We start from the raw sequence: 15,198 nt of genomic DNA on the forward strand, positions 1-15,198 counted from the left end.
CCTGTTTGTATTCTCTGTTTGTTTTGTAATCACAGAAACAGAAAACAGTTATTTCCAGGCTACATGGTTGAATATAGATTACCTGCCTTGGTTAGACCATCACAGAACAAAACCCCAGTTATATCCAGGATAGATGGTTCAATATACCGGTAGATTATAAGCCTTGGTGGTGACTTTGTGGTTAGTCCATCACAGAACAAAACCCCAGTTATATCCAGGATAGATGGTTCAATATACCGGTAGATTATAAGCCTTGGTGGTGACTTTGTGGTTAGTCCATCACAGAACAAAACCCCAGTTATATCCAGGATAGATGGTTCAATATACCGGTAGATTATAAGCCTTGTTGGTGACTTTGTGGTTAGTCCATCACAGAAACAAACAAAAACACACACACACACACACACAGAGAGAGAGTTATATCCAGGATAGATGGTTCAATATACCGGTAGATTATAAGCCTTGTTGGTGACTTTGTGGTTAGATCATCACAGAACAAAAAACCAGTTATGTCCAGGATAGATGGTTCAATATACCGGTAGATTATAAGCCTTGTTGGTGACTTTGTGGTTAGTCCATCACAGAACACCCCCCCCACCCCCCACCCCCCCCCCCAGTTATATCCAGGATAGATGGTTCTATATACCGGTAGATTATAAGCCTTGTTGGTGACTTTGTGGTTAGTCCATCACAGAACACCCCCCACCCCCCCCCCAGTTATATCCAGGATAGATGGTTCAATATACCAGTAGATTATAAGCCTTGTTGGTGACTTTGTGGTTAGTCCATCACAGAACACACCCCCCCCCCCCCCCCCCCCCCCAGTTACATCCAGGATAGATGGTTCAATATACCGGTAGATTATAAGCCTTGTTGGTGACTTTGTGGTTAGTCCATCACAGAACAACCCCCCCCCCAGTTATATCCAGGATAGATGGTTCAATATACCGGTAGATTATAAGCCTTGTTGGTGACTTTGTGGTTAGTCCATCACAGAAAAAATACCCAGTTATATCCAGGATAGATGGTTCAATATACCGGTAGATTATAAGCCTTGGTGGTGACTTTGTGGTTAGTCCATCACAGAACACCCCCCCCCCCCCCCCAGTTATATCCAGGATAGATGGTTCAATATACCAGTAGATTATAAGCCTTGTTGGTGACTTTGTGGTTAGTCCATCACAGAACACACACCCCCCCCCCCCCCCCCCCAGTTACATCCAGGATAGATGGTTCAATATACCGGTAGATTATAAGCCTTGTTGGTGACTTTGTGGTTAGTCCATCACAGAACAACCCCCCCCCCCAGTTATATCCAGGATAGATGGTTCAATATACCGGTAGATTATAAGCCTTGTTGGTGACTTTGTGGTTAGTCCATCACAGAAAAAATACCCAGTTATATCCAGGATAGATGGTTCAATATACCGGTAGATTATAAGCCTTGGTGGTGACTTTGTGGTTAGTCCATCACAGAACAAAACCCCAGTTATATCCAGGATAGATGGTTCAATATACCGGTAGATTATAAGCCTTGTTGGTGACTTTGTGGTTAGTCCATCACAGAACACCCCCCCCCCCCCCCCCCCAGTTATATCCAGGATAGATGGTTCAATATACCAGTAGATTATAAGCCTTGTTGGTGACTTTGTGGTTAGTCCATCACAGAACACACACCCCCCCCCCCCCCCCCCCCCAGTTACATCCAGGATAGATGGTTCAATATACCGGTAGATTATAAGCCTTGTTGGTGACTTTGTGGTTAGTCCATCACAGAACACCCCCCCCCCCCCCCCCCCCCCCCCCCCAGTTATATCCAGGATAGATGGTTCAATATACCGGTAGATTATAAGCCTTGTTGGTGACTTTGTGGTTAGTCCATCACAGAAAAAATACCCAGTTATATCCAGGATAGATGGTTCAATATACCGGTAGATTATAAGCCTTGGTGGTGACTTTGTGGTTAGACCATCACAGAACAAACCACCCCCCACCCCCCCTAGTTATATCCAGGATAGATGGTTCAATATACCGGTAGATTATAAGCCTTGTTGGTGACTTTGTGGTTAGACCATCACAGAACAACCCCCCCCCCAGTTATATCCAGGATAGATGGTTCAATATACCGGTAGATTATAAGCCTTGGTGGTTAGTTAGTCCACTGACCTTAAGACTGATAGGTCCTGGGTTCCCATCCCGGTACAGGCTACAATACAGTAATAGGTTTTACGACACCACCACCAGACCACTTAAAGGGACAGACCCTAGTTTCAACCCGTGAACATTAACACTAAGTTTAGTTAAAGGGACAGACCCTAGTTTCAACCCGTGAAAATTAACACTAAGTTTAGTTAAAGGGACAGACCCTAGTTTCAACCCGTGAACATTAACACTAAGTTTAGTTAAAGGGACAGACCCTAGTTTCAACCCGTGAACATTAACACTAAGTTTAGTTAAAGGGACAGACCCTAGTTTCAACCCGTGAACATTAACACTAAGTTTAGTTAAAGGGACAGACCCTAGTTTCAACCCGTGAACATTAACACTAAGTTTAGTTAAAGGGACAGAGCCTAGTTTCAACCCGTGAACATTAACACTAAGTTTAGTTAAAGGGACAGACCCTAGTTTCAACCCGTGAACATTAACACTAAGTTTAGTTAAAGGGACAGACCCTAGTTTCAACCCGTGAACATTAACACTAAGTTTAGTTAAAGGGACAGACCCTAGTTTCAACCCGTGAAAATTAACACTAAGTTTAGTTAAAGGGACAGACCCTAGTTTCAACCCGTGAACATTAACACTAAGTTTAGTTAAAGGGACAGACCCTAGTTTCAACCCGTGAACATTAACACTAAGTTTAGTTAAAGGGACAGACCCTAGTTTCAACCCTGTGATCATTAACACTAAGTTTAGTTAAAGGGACAGACCCTAGTTTCAACCCGTGAACATTAACACTAAGTTTAGTTAAAGGGACAGACCCTAGTTTCAACCCGTGAACATTAACACTAAGTTTAGTTTAAGGGACAGACCCTAGTTTCAACCCGTGAACATTAACACTAAGTTTAGTTAATCTACAAACCTGTAACACATTTGGATAAAGTTACAACTGAGTGAAACACGAATCTGTGACTTTGACATGGTGAAATACCATCTAAAAATAAACGTATATAGTCTTCGGAAACCCACTACATTTTTATATTAGTAGCAAGGGATCTTTTATATACACCATCCCAAGACAGGATAGCACAACCTTTCATATATTGGCTGGAATGAGAAATAGCCCAATGGGCCCACCGACGGGGACCGATCATACACCGACTGCGCATCAAGCGAGCGCTTTACCACTGAGCTACATCCTGTCCCCTTCTAGCCACAAATACTTGGGTCGAACTACTCAGTGGGTTGAACACTTTCTCGAGCACCAACGGGGTTCAATCGAACACGATTCAACTGTGTGTGTGTGTGTGTGTATATATATATATATATATAATATATATATATATATATATATATATTATATATATATATATATATATATATATATATATATATATATATATATATATATATATATATATATATATATATATATATATATATATATATATATATTGGGAATGTTTGGCATAAAAATAGGGAATTTTCAGTACCACTTTCTTTTGCAAAGTGGCCTACACAAATTTATCTTTGGACCCACAGAATGCATGAATAAATCCTTGCCAACACACTATGTCATAAAAGTAACTACACAATTGTTTTGGCACATTAATGTGAATGTAAACTGCAAATGGCAGACATGCATAATGAAATTTCCACTTAACCATTTATATAAGTTGCCAAGCCATAGCAACAAGTTCTCATTATTTGTCTCTAAACGCAGTAACAACCCATGGCAACTGAAGTATCCTTCAATGTCTTCTTAATTTTATGGATTCAAAACAGTACCCAACCTACATATAAATGTTACACTCTGTCAGAGCAATAAAAGCATTAAGTAATAAATAATTCATTGTTCACAAAGTCTTGGGGTCTAATGTGCGGTATTACATAACTGCCAGTGTCTCTGCAAATGTTAAAATAGCACACGTTAAAACATGTTTAATTTCTGTCCTGAACATATATATATATACTCACGGGAAAAAGTTCCTGTGCATCATTAAAATTTCAGTATGACTTATATTTTCAAAATTAAAAAATATTGTAATTTACATAGATGTACTATTTATCTGTTAAAGTACGGTGATCCTCTCCTGCCTTCTGAACCTGAAGTACTGTCTACACAATGTTTGGTGCACCGTCAGTGATGATGTAACAGAACAAAGTACTGATGTACGGTCATGGTCGTACTTTGTTATCACATAATCGGTTGTGTTCAGTTCTTCTTAAATAAATGTAGCAATCAGAAACATCGTCCTTATACTTGAATAAAACAAACCATTTATTTGGACAAGTGAAAATATTGATAGACAAGTAGACTTCTAAATGTATTTGTCCAGCGAACTATAGAAAAATTCTGCCCATTTCTATCACAGCCTATTCTCTGTTTGGGTTTTCCCATTCCAACCAGTACCCCACGACAGACACCAACAGGTGTGGTATGTGATGTCCTGTATGTGCATACAAAAGACCCCTTGCTGCTAATGGAGACTATATGTCAAAACATCCAATAGTTGATGATTAATAATCAATGTTCTCTAGTGTTGTTAAACAAAACAAACTTAAAATAAACTCGGTATGCAGCTGTAAAGAATCGGCCAATTGCAATTCATGTTAATTTGATTTTTTCTTCAATACCGTTATATAGAAACCGTGTACATGAACGAACGAACGAATGAATGAATGAATGTTTAATGACACCCCAGCAAAAAAAAAAATTGGCTAGTAAGTGAATGAATAAACGAACGAACGAACGAACGAATGAACGAACGAACGAACGAACGAACGAATGAATGAACGAATGCTTAATGACACCCCAGCATAAAACAAAATTGGCGAGTGATTGAATGAACAAATGAACGAACGAACAAATGAAGGAATGAATGTTTTATGACACCCTAGCATAAAAAAAAAATGGCGAGTGAGTGAACGAACGAACGAATAAATGCATAATGACACCCCAGCACAAAAATACACATTGGAATTTGCAAAATGCATGTACAGGAACTTTTTTTTTATGAGTATATATATCAGGACTGAAATTCTTACCTGTCTATACATGACATGACTTATATTACATGTGAGCGTATATAGTGATAGATGGGGGAAATATGCAATGTAGTGTAACATGATACAAACTCCATGTGAAATTAACCATTAAAAAACCAGTATCGTTTACAGTAACTCGACGATGCATTAAAATCGTCTCAACTCATAAATTCTGTTCTTCTTTTTCTCTCACAGCCATGAGGGTTTTTTTTTATTTACTCAACACAAAAAGAAAATAATTAATTAAAAAATCTGTTAAAAATACCTGAGATGACTCTGTACAAAATTGTGAGATGAATTACATGTCTTTTTATGGATGGCCAGGCCAACTTTTATTACGTCTTGTAAGCAAAAAAACACTGGACCACATTTATTAATGATGGGCAGTCGGTGTGGGATCAATTCCTGTCGGTGGGCCCATTGGGCTATTTCTTGTTCCAGCCAGTGCACTAAGACTGGTATATTAAAGGCCATGGTATGTGCTTCCTGTCTGTTGAACAGTGCATATAAAAGATCCCTTGCTACTAATGGAAAAAATGTAGCGGTTTCCTCTCTAAGACTATATGTCAAAATTACCAAATGTTTGACATCCAATAGCAGAGGATGGATGGATGGATGGATGGAAGGAAAGGATGAAGGATGGATGAAGGATGGATGGATGGATGGATGATTTGTTTGTTTTGTTCAATGACACTACTAGAGCACATTGATTAATTAATCATCGGTTATTGGATGTCAAACATTTGGTATTTCTGATTCATAGTCATCAGAGAAAACCTGCTACATTTTTCTTAAGGCAGCAATTGATCTTTTATATGCACTTTCCCACAGACAGAAAAGCAAATACCACGGCCGTTGACCAGTTGTGGTGCACCGGTTGGAAAAAAAAAAAAAAACCAATCAGTTCATCCTGTGATGCAATGCACCTCATGCAAGCACTCAACCGACTAAGCTAAATCCCTCCCATGGATGGATGGATGGATGGATGGGTCGGACAGACAGACGGATGAAATGACTCAAAATAAGTTGAGGTTACCACAATAGTACTTCTTTCTGTACAAATACTGAAACTACATGTACACCACCTAGACTTTTAACGCCACTGTAACATCATACAAATCAAGTGCATGTGACCTCATGGTGAATGAATGGTTTAAAATCCAGCTGGCAACAGCTCCTCCCATTCCCACTTAACAAACATTTATAAAAAGTATTTTATTTTATGTTATATGCATACATGTATTAGGGCTACCTACATTAGGGTTAGGATTGGATTGCATTCAAGAATGATTTAATGACACACTTAACACATTTTATTTGCAGTTAAATAGCGTCGGACATTTGGTTAAGGACCACACAGATATTGAGAGAGGAAACCCAATGTTGCCACTTCATGGGCTACTCTTTTCGATTAGCAAGTTAGCACATACCACAGCCTTTGATATACCAGTCGTGGTGCACTGGCTGGAAAGGGAAATAGCCCAGACGGGGATCGATCCCAGACCGACCGGACATCAAGTGACAGCTTTACCACTGAGCTACGTGCCACCCACTTTGTCGAACACTGTAATAGAATACTGACCTTTAATCCATAGAGTTATTTAAGTTTCCCTCACAGTTTTTCTCATCTTCCGAGGGAGATATTCAAACTGCATACACTGGCAAGATGACATCCTAACTTTTCACTTTGTTCACATTAACCTGAAAGAAAAAAGTTAATGAATATTCATTTCTTAAAAATGACAGTGTAAATCCTTTCTGCCGTGTCTGTCTGTCTCCCTCTTTCTCTATAAATATATATCTATATATTTATATTTATATTTATATTTATATTTATATATATATATATCTTTCTCTCTCTCTTTCTCTCTCTCTCTCTCGCTCTCTCTCATATCTATATATCTATATATATATCTATGTGGATTAAACAGATGTATGTCTTCAGAAAGTGAATTTATGTAATTAACTAGGTTATAATTAATGGAAGAAGCAACAGGCAAATGTGAATGAACTGATTTAATATATGAATTAATGCAACTGCATATCTGATTCAATGGATAGAGGGATTAGTGAATGAGTAAATGGATGAATGAATAAACAATAATAAATACAGGGATAAATGAATGACTAGCCACATTATAAACACCCCAGCATATAAACATAAACATCAGAAATGTGTATTGGACAAGTGTGCTGCTACATAATTACGTTACCTGTATGTATATATGTATGTATGTATGTATGTATGTATGTATGCCCACAAATGACTGTCAGGTTAGATGTCGGAAATTAACATGCTTATATCAGTTTAATGTTCAAGCACACTCGTTGCGAGCACGATTTCTGACTAGAGCCAGAAACTGTACTTGGAACGAGAGGGGTGGGGGAGTGTTAAAAATCAAAACAAAATGTTTTAAAAGTTAAAAACGTTTATACAGATGATTAGCTAAAAATACTTAATTGATGGCTAAATAAACTTTATTTACAAAGAAGTTAAAAAGGGTTCAAACATTTTCCTAGGCTCTCCCATCCACCCCCTCCCATCCACCACCTCCACCATAATGTAAATGTTAGGAATTGGAGATTTAATGATATCATTTCCATATTAATCATATCATGAGCCCGCGTAAAACTAGTGACTGGGGCTGTGACTAAAGAATTATCACCTACAATACTAATAAAATAAACATGGAAAATACATATATATATAGATACAGTTTGTGTACTCCATCATACTGGTAAGATAGTTTTTTGTTTTTTTTAAATAATAATAATAATAAAATAAACATGGAAAATATATATATATATAGATACAGTTTGTGTACTCCATCATATTGGTAAGATAGTTTAATTTTTTTAAATAATAATAATAACAAAATAAATAAATAAAATAAATAAAATAATAATATTAAAATAATAATAATATATTTAATATAATTGAGATAAGTCTATAACAAAAAACAAAAAAACGTTACCAGTGCATGCAGTTGTTTTTACTAAGCTGCAATTAACATACAACAAAATAAGAATTAATAACATTTTACTTTCTCACCTACAATAATGCAACAGGTAAAAAAAAAATACTTCAGGTAAAATACCACAGATATAACAGTATCAATACTACAGGTAAATACTTTTCTGTTTAAGTGTCCTCCCAGCTAACGCATCCTCACCAAATGGTGACAACTGGCATTAAAAACAGACCACAACCAAGTCACATGCACACTTGAAGTAACATTTACTAGCTTCGGGCAAGCCCACAGTGTTGTAACAGCATTTACTCTAAGCCCCTATTAACAAGCACACCACCTTTTTACTGCCAGGAAATTAAGGGTTCACTAAGTCAATAAAGAAAGGCATTTACTGCTCAGCTTCAAAGACATCTGTCCATGATAATTGGTGACCAATCAAGTGAAACAATGGAGTCATTCTCTAAGCTCATTGGCTTATATGACAGCTGGTGGCCAATAATAATGGCTGTAACAACCATGTCAGACAATTTATGACCAATCAAAACATCTACTGTCTGGTGCTAATTGGTAATGCATCAGATGTGTTACAATCTAATGTCTAAGGATGTTTCATTAAGACAAACTGGCCTTGGTCGCGTAGTGTTTAAGCCATTGGACTACAGGCTGGTAGGTACAGGGTTCGTTTCCCGGTACCAGCTCCAACTCAGAGCAAGTTCTTAAGGGCTCAGTTGGTAGGTTTAAGACCACAACACCCTCTTCTTTCTCACTAACCAACTAAGAATTAACCCACTGTCCTGGACAAACAGCCCAGATAACAGAGGTGTGTGCCCAGGACAGTGTGCTTTCAAACATGAAACTTGAAAATAAACTAGAATTTTTTTTTTAAAAGAAGAGAAATCAATAGAAGAATTAATTAGTATATATACACGTTTATTGGATATAAGCAGTAAAATAACTAGAAATTTGTAAATAAAATGAATGAATGGACAGTACATACCACAGCCATTATGTATTAGTCTTGAAGCACTGGCTGGTGTAGGTGAGTGGGGGGGGGGGGGGGATACTGAAAAGCTAAAGTTTGTTTTGTTTTACGACATGACTAGAGCACATTGCTTTATTAATTATTGGCTATTGGTTGTCATTTGGTTATTCTGACATATTAATTATTGGCTATTGGTTGTCATTTGGTTATTCTGACATATTAATTATTGGCTATTGGTTGTCATTTGGTTATTCTGACATATTAATTATTGGCTATTGGTTGTCATTTGGTTATTCTGACATATTAATTATTGGCTATTGGTTGTCATTTGGTGTCGTTTGGTTATTCTGACATACTCTTAAACCGGCAACCCGCTATATTAATTATTGGCTATTGGTTGTCGTTTGGTTATTCTGACATACTCTTAAACAGGCAACCCGCTATATTAATTATTGGCTGCTACAGTTTCCATTAGTAGCAAGGATACCACAGACAGAAAAGCACACACCACGGCCTTTAATATACCAGTCTGGAAAGAGAAATAGACCAAAGGGCCCCCAGATGGGGATAGACCCTATGACCTACTGCACCTCAGATAAGCATTCTATCACTGTGCTACATACATAGCCAGGACATTGCCCAGATGGGGATAGACCCTATGACCTACTGCACCTCAGACAAGCATTCTATCACTGTGCTACATACATAGCCAGGACATAGCCCAGATGGGGATAGACCCTATGACCTACTGCACCTCAGACAAGCATTCTATCACTGTGCTACATACATAGCCAGGACATAGCCCAGATGGGGATAGACCCTATGACCTACTGCACCTCAGACAAGCATTCTATCACTGTGCTACATATATAGCCAGGACATAGCCCAGTGGTAAAGCGCCCGCCCGATGTGCGGTCAGTCTGGGATCGATCCCCGTCTATTGGGCTATTTTTCACATTCCAGCTATGGCACCAAGGTTGGTATATATATATATATCAAAGGCTCTACTATGTACTATCCTGTCTGTGGGATGATGCATATAAAATATCCCTTGCTAAAAATGGAAAAATGTAGCAGATTTCCTCTCTAAGACTATATGTCAAAATTACCAAATGTTTGACATCCAATAGCCGATGATTAAGTAATCAATGTGCTCTAGTGGTGTCACTATACAGAACAAAACTAAACGGTACATGAAGGACCATCCCACCTGATGGTGACAGTGTGAAATGTTTTATAGCTTATTGACAGTAAATTGCAGAATGGAGGTGTTACGTCACACAACATGATTTATACATGTATGGGAGAGGCCACCAGATTGTATCTGTTACCTTAGACTGCATAACCTTATGTAATGGTGAAATACAGATAACTGTATACTGTCACTGGAATCTGCGACGAATTTTATAGCAGATAGGTTTAATAATGATAAAACCAGGAAGGAAGGAAATATTTTACTTAATGACACACTTAACATTTTATTTATGGTTATATGGCATCAGACATATGTTTAAGGACCACACAAATACTGAGAGAGGAAACCCACTGTTGCCACTCCATGGGCTAATCTTTTCGATTAGCAGCAAGGGATCTTTTATATGCACAATCTCACAGACAGGATATTACAGGATGTTACACCAGTAGTAGAGCACTGGCTGGAACGAGAAATAGCCCAATGGGTCCACCGATGGGGATTGACCCTAGACTGACCATGCATCAAGCGAACATTTTACCACTGGGTTACGTCTCGCCCCTGATAAAACCATGTCAACTATATACTGTATGCTCCTGACCCAGATTTCACTGATCTCAACATAGCTTGTTAGATCAAGTGTACTCTACAGCTCTAAATTCTATTGATGTCTAGATGGATGGATAGATGGATGGATGGATGGACGGACGATGGACGGAAGGACGGGTAGATGTATGTATGGATGGATGGATGATTGGTTGGGTAGGTAGATGGATGATTGGTTGGGTAGGTGGATGGATGGGTGGATGGATGAATGGATGGATGAATGGATGGATGGAAGGATGGATGGATGGATGGATGGGTGTTTGGACGGGTGTTTGGACGGACGGACGGACAGATGGATGGATGTATGGATGTATGTTTGGATGGATGTTTGGATGGGTGTTTGGATGTTTGGATGGATGGATGGATGGATGAATGGATGGATGGATGGATGGATGCATGCATGCATGGATGCATGGATGGATGGGTGGATGGATGCTTGATGGATGGATGAGTAGAAGAATCGATGATTGGATGATGGACAGATGGATGGATGGACGGACGGACAGGTGGGTGGATGGATGTTTGGATGGTTGGATGGATGGATGTGTAGAAGAATGGATGAAGGAAGGATGAACGGATGGACGGATGGACAGCAGGACGGATGGGCAGGTGGGTGGATGGATGGATATGTAGATGAATGGATGATGGATGGATGTTATGGATGGACGAATGAGATGCATTGGATAGCTGGACAGATGGATGGATGGATGGATGAATGGACAAATGGATAGGTGAGTGGATGAATACCATATGGATGGATGGATGGATGGATGCCATACAGATGGGTGGATGCCATACACATGGATGGATGTTGGATGGATGAATAAATGGATGAATGGTTGGATGGGATAAGATGAGATGGGATGGATGGTTGAATGACATGGTAGGATAGATGGCTGAATATCAGTTTGGATGGATGGATGGATGGATGGACAGACAGATGGATATATTTAGAAGAATGGATGGTTCAATGGATGCTCGATGGATGGATGGATGGCTGGATGGCTGGCCGAATGGATGGATGGCTAGATGGCTGGCCGAATGGATGGATGGCTGGCTGGCCAAATTGATGGCTGGCTGGATGGATGGATGGATGGCCGGATGGATGGATGGATGGCCGGATGGATGGATGGATGGATGGATGGTTGGATGAATGGCCGGATGGATGGATGGATGGATGGATGGGGCAAGTTTTCTCTCCTCTTGACTTCAAACACACTACGTTCCATTGCAAGTCCTATCCACAGATGTATTTGGTATACTATGTGTACAAACTTAAACACTGTGTTAGCACCCCAATTGTGGGGTATCAAATTACCTAGGAATAGAAACAGGTAAATAACTCTTAGCTAAACGAACACACTCGCTTTCACTCGCCAAACCGCAGTGTCAACAGGATAAATATTTTCTGTGTTTACACTAGAGTAGTAAGGCGGGAACGGTGAACAGGTGTCACATGAATATTAATACAGTTCATGAATATTCATGAAAACTGGCTTCGGTGGGGTGCAGTGGTTAAGCCACTGGAAGTCAGGTTCCATTGAACGCGTACGAAATCAATTCTTATTGCTGATAATAGAGAGGTTTTGTAACCACACTGTCATTACTAGCTGTTACTGAGACCGATAGCTAATCATAATGGGTGGAATTTACAAAGCCTGTTTATGTCTTACACACGTGTTACTACATACCTTTACAATGCTTAAACACCTGCGTCAAAGAAAAACACACTTCATAAATTCTGCTTATTATGATTCACATTTACAATGCTTAATGAATGAATGAATGAATAAATGAATGAATGTTTAACGACACCCCAGCACGAAAAATACATCGGCTATTGGGTGTCAAACTTACAATGCTTAAACACCTGCATTTAAGAAAAAGAGACTTAATAAATTCTACGTAATACGATTCACATTTACAATGCTTAAACACCTGGGACCTAATACACTAAACTCTCACAACTTTGTGATCTCGCAGTGCAATGCAAAAAGACTTCCAAAGAGGAAAAAAGAAAGAAATGTTTTATTTAACGATGTACTCAACACATTTTAATTACGGTTATATATGGCATCAGACATATGGATAAGGACCACACAGATATTGAGAGGAAACCCGCTGTCGCCACTTCATGGGCTACTCTTTCCGATTAGCAGAAAGAAATCTTTTATATGCACCATCCCACAGACAGGATAGCACATACCACGGCCGTTGATATACCAGTCGCGGTGCACTGGCTGTGACGAGATGCAAAGAGGATGCTTTGTTGTCTCTGCTAGCCTAAGAGAGCTTTGTGAATTAGGCCCCTGCGTTTAAGAAAAAGAGACTTCGTAAATTTTACCTAACATTATTCACGTTTATAATACAGGTGCTAGACGTAGCCCAGTGGTAAAGCGCTTGCTTGATGCGTGGTCGGTTTGGGATCGATCCCCGTCAGTGGGCCCATTAGGCTATTTCTCGCTCCAACCAGTGCACCACGACTGGTACACCACAGGCCATGGTATATGCTATCCTGTGCCTATAAAAGATCCCTTGCTGCTAATTAAAAAGAGTAGCCCATGAAGTGGCGACAGCAGGTTTCCTCCCTGAATATCTGTGTGGTCCTTAACCATATGTCTGACGCCATATAACCGTAAATAAAATGTGTTGAGTGCGTCGTTAAATAAACCATTTCCTTCCTTCCTTCCATTTACAATGCTTAAACACCTGCATTTTAAGAAAAACAGACTTTGTAAATTCTGCCCAGTATGATTCAGTAAACATACTAATCCTTTAGCTAGTCTCGCAGGCCTTTTAATTGCAAAGAGCATGAAGCAAATTGCTGTGATGTCACCACCCACACTCAAAGTGGTGACCTATCACTATCTGTAACAATAACTACACTCATAGTGGTGACCTATCACTATCTGTAACAATAACTACACTCTTAGTGGTGACCTATCACTATCTGTAACAATAACTACACTCTTAGTGGTGACCTATCACTATCTGTAACAATAACTACACTCAAAGTGGTGACCTATCACTATCTGTAACAATAACTACACTCAAAGTGGTGACCTATCACTATCTGTAACAATAACTACACTCAAAGTGGTGACCTATCACTATCTGTAACAATAACTACACTCTTAGTGGTGACCTATCACTATCTGTAACAATAACGAAGTGGTACGGTGCCAAACATTTCTGATGATAATTTACTAATAAAATTTATAAAATTGGTGTTTGGAATCAATTAGAATAATATGTCCTTACTGAACACTGGTGTAATTGGTTTCCTCGTTCATATATTATTAACCAAGTGTCATACATGTACGTTCAGTGTAATTGGTTTCCTCGTTCATATATTATTAACCAAGTGTCATACATGTACGTTCAGTGTAATTGGTTTCCTCGTTCATATATTATTAACCAAGTGTCATACATGTACGTTCAGTGTAATTGGTTTCCTCGTTCATATATTATTAACCAAGTGTCATACATGTACGTTCAGTGTAATTGGTTTCCTCGTTCATATATTATTAACCAAGTGTCATACATGTACGTTCAGTGTAATTGTATCTAGGCACCTTTTCTTTCATTTTTTCTTCTTTTTTTTAAAGTTTAAACTGTGAGCTGAATTCTCATTACACACAAATTCCTTTTCTTTCTTCACCCACATCACAATACACACATGTATGTATGCAGCCGATCCATGGCACCTGTCATATCAAGTTATTTTTCACAAAAGTAGCCTAAGAAACGATTATTTAAGTTGACAATATTTTAATATATAAACATGAATGTACAGTGTCATGTACATGTAATATGCAACACATATAATATATTATATAGGTGGCAATGGTTGGATAACTTGTGTATTCTCCTTGCTCATGCTTATCATGTACAAGATAGTAGTCACACAATTGGTGTTATATTAAAACCACAGTTGTGTCTGTGCAAACCGACAACTACAATGTATGTAACCCAGATTTCTGTGAAAACCTGTCCAGTGAGAGACACCTGTCTATTCCAGTACTTTCTGCATACCATTTGTCTGGGGTTTTTTGTTTGAATACACCACTAGAGCACATTGATGTTTTTAATCACCAGATATGGGATATGAAACATTTAGTAATTCTGACATATACATGTAGTCTTAGAGAGGAAACTCGCTACATTTTCCATTAGTAGCAAGGGATCTTTTGTATGCACCATCTCACAGCATGGTAGCACATACCACAGCCTTTGATATA

At 38.8% G+C, this 15,198-nt stretch overlaps 1 protein-coding gene across 1 annotated transcript in view; it reads right to left on the reverse strand.

Annotated features, from left to right (window-relative positions):
• LOC121386951 (toll-like receptor 6) overlaps positions 1–15,198 on the reverse strand; it is a 54,469-nt gene that overhangs the window by 18,315 nt on the left and 20,956 nt on the right. Inside the window, exon 2 of the mRNA XM_041518008.1 lies at positions 6,788–6,906. The gene's annotated coding sequence lies outside the window, so the exon portion shown is untranslated. The remainder of the gene's footprint in view (positions 1–6,787; positions 6,907–15,198) is intronic.

This window comes from Gigantopelta aegis, chromosome 12, assembly GCF_016097555.1.
Source record: "Gigantopelta aegis isolate Gae_Host chromosome 12, Gae_host_genome, whole genome shotgun sequence".
In the NCBI taxonomy this organism is placed as follows: Eukaryota; Metazoa; Mollusca; class Gastropoda; order Neomphalida; family Peltospiridae; genus Gigantopelta; species Gigantopelta aegis.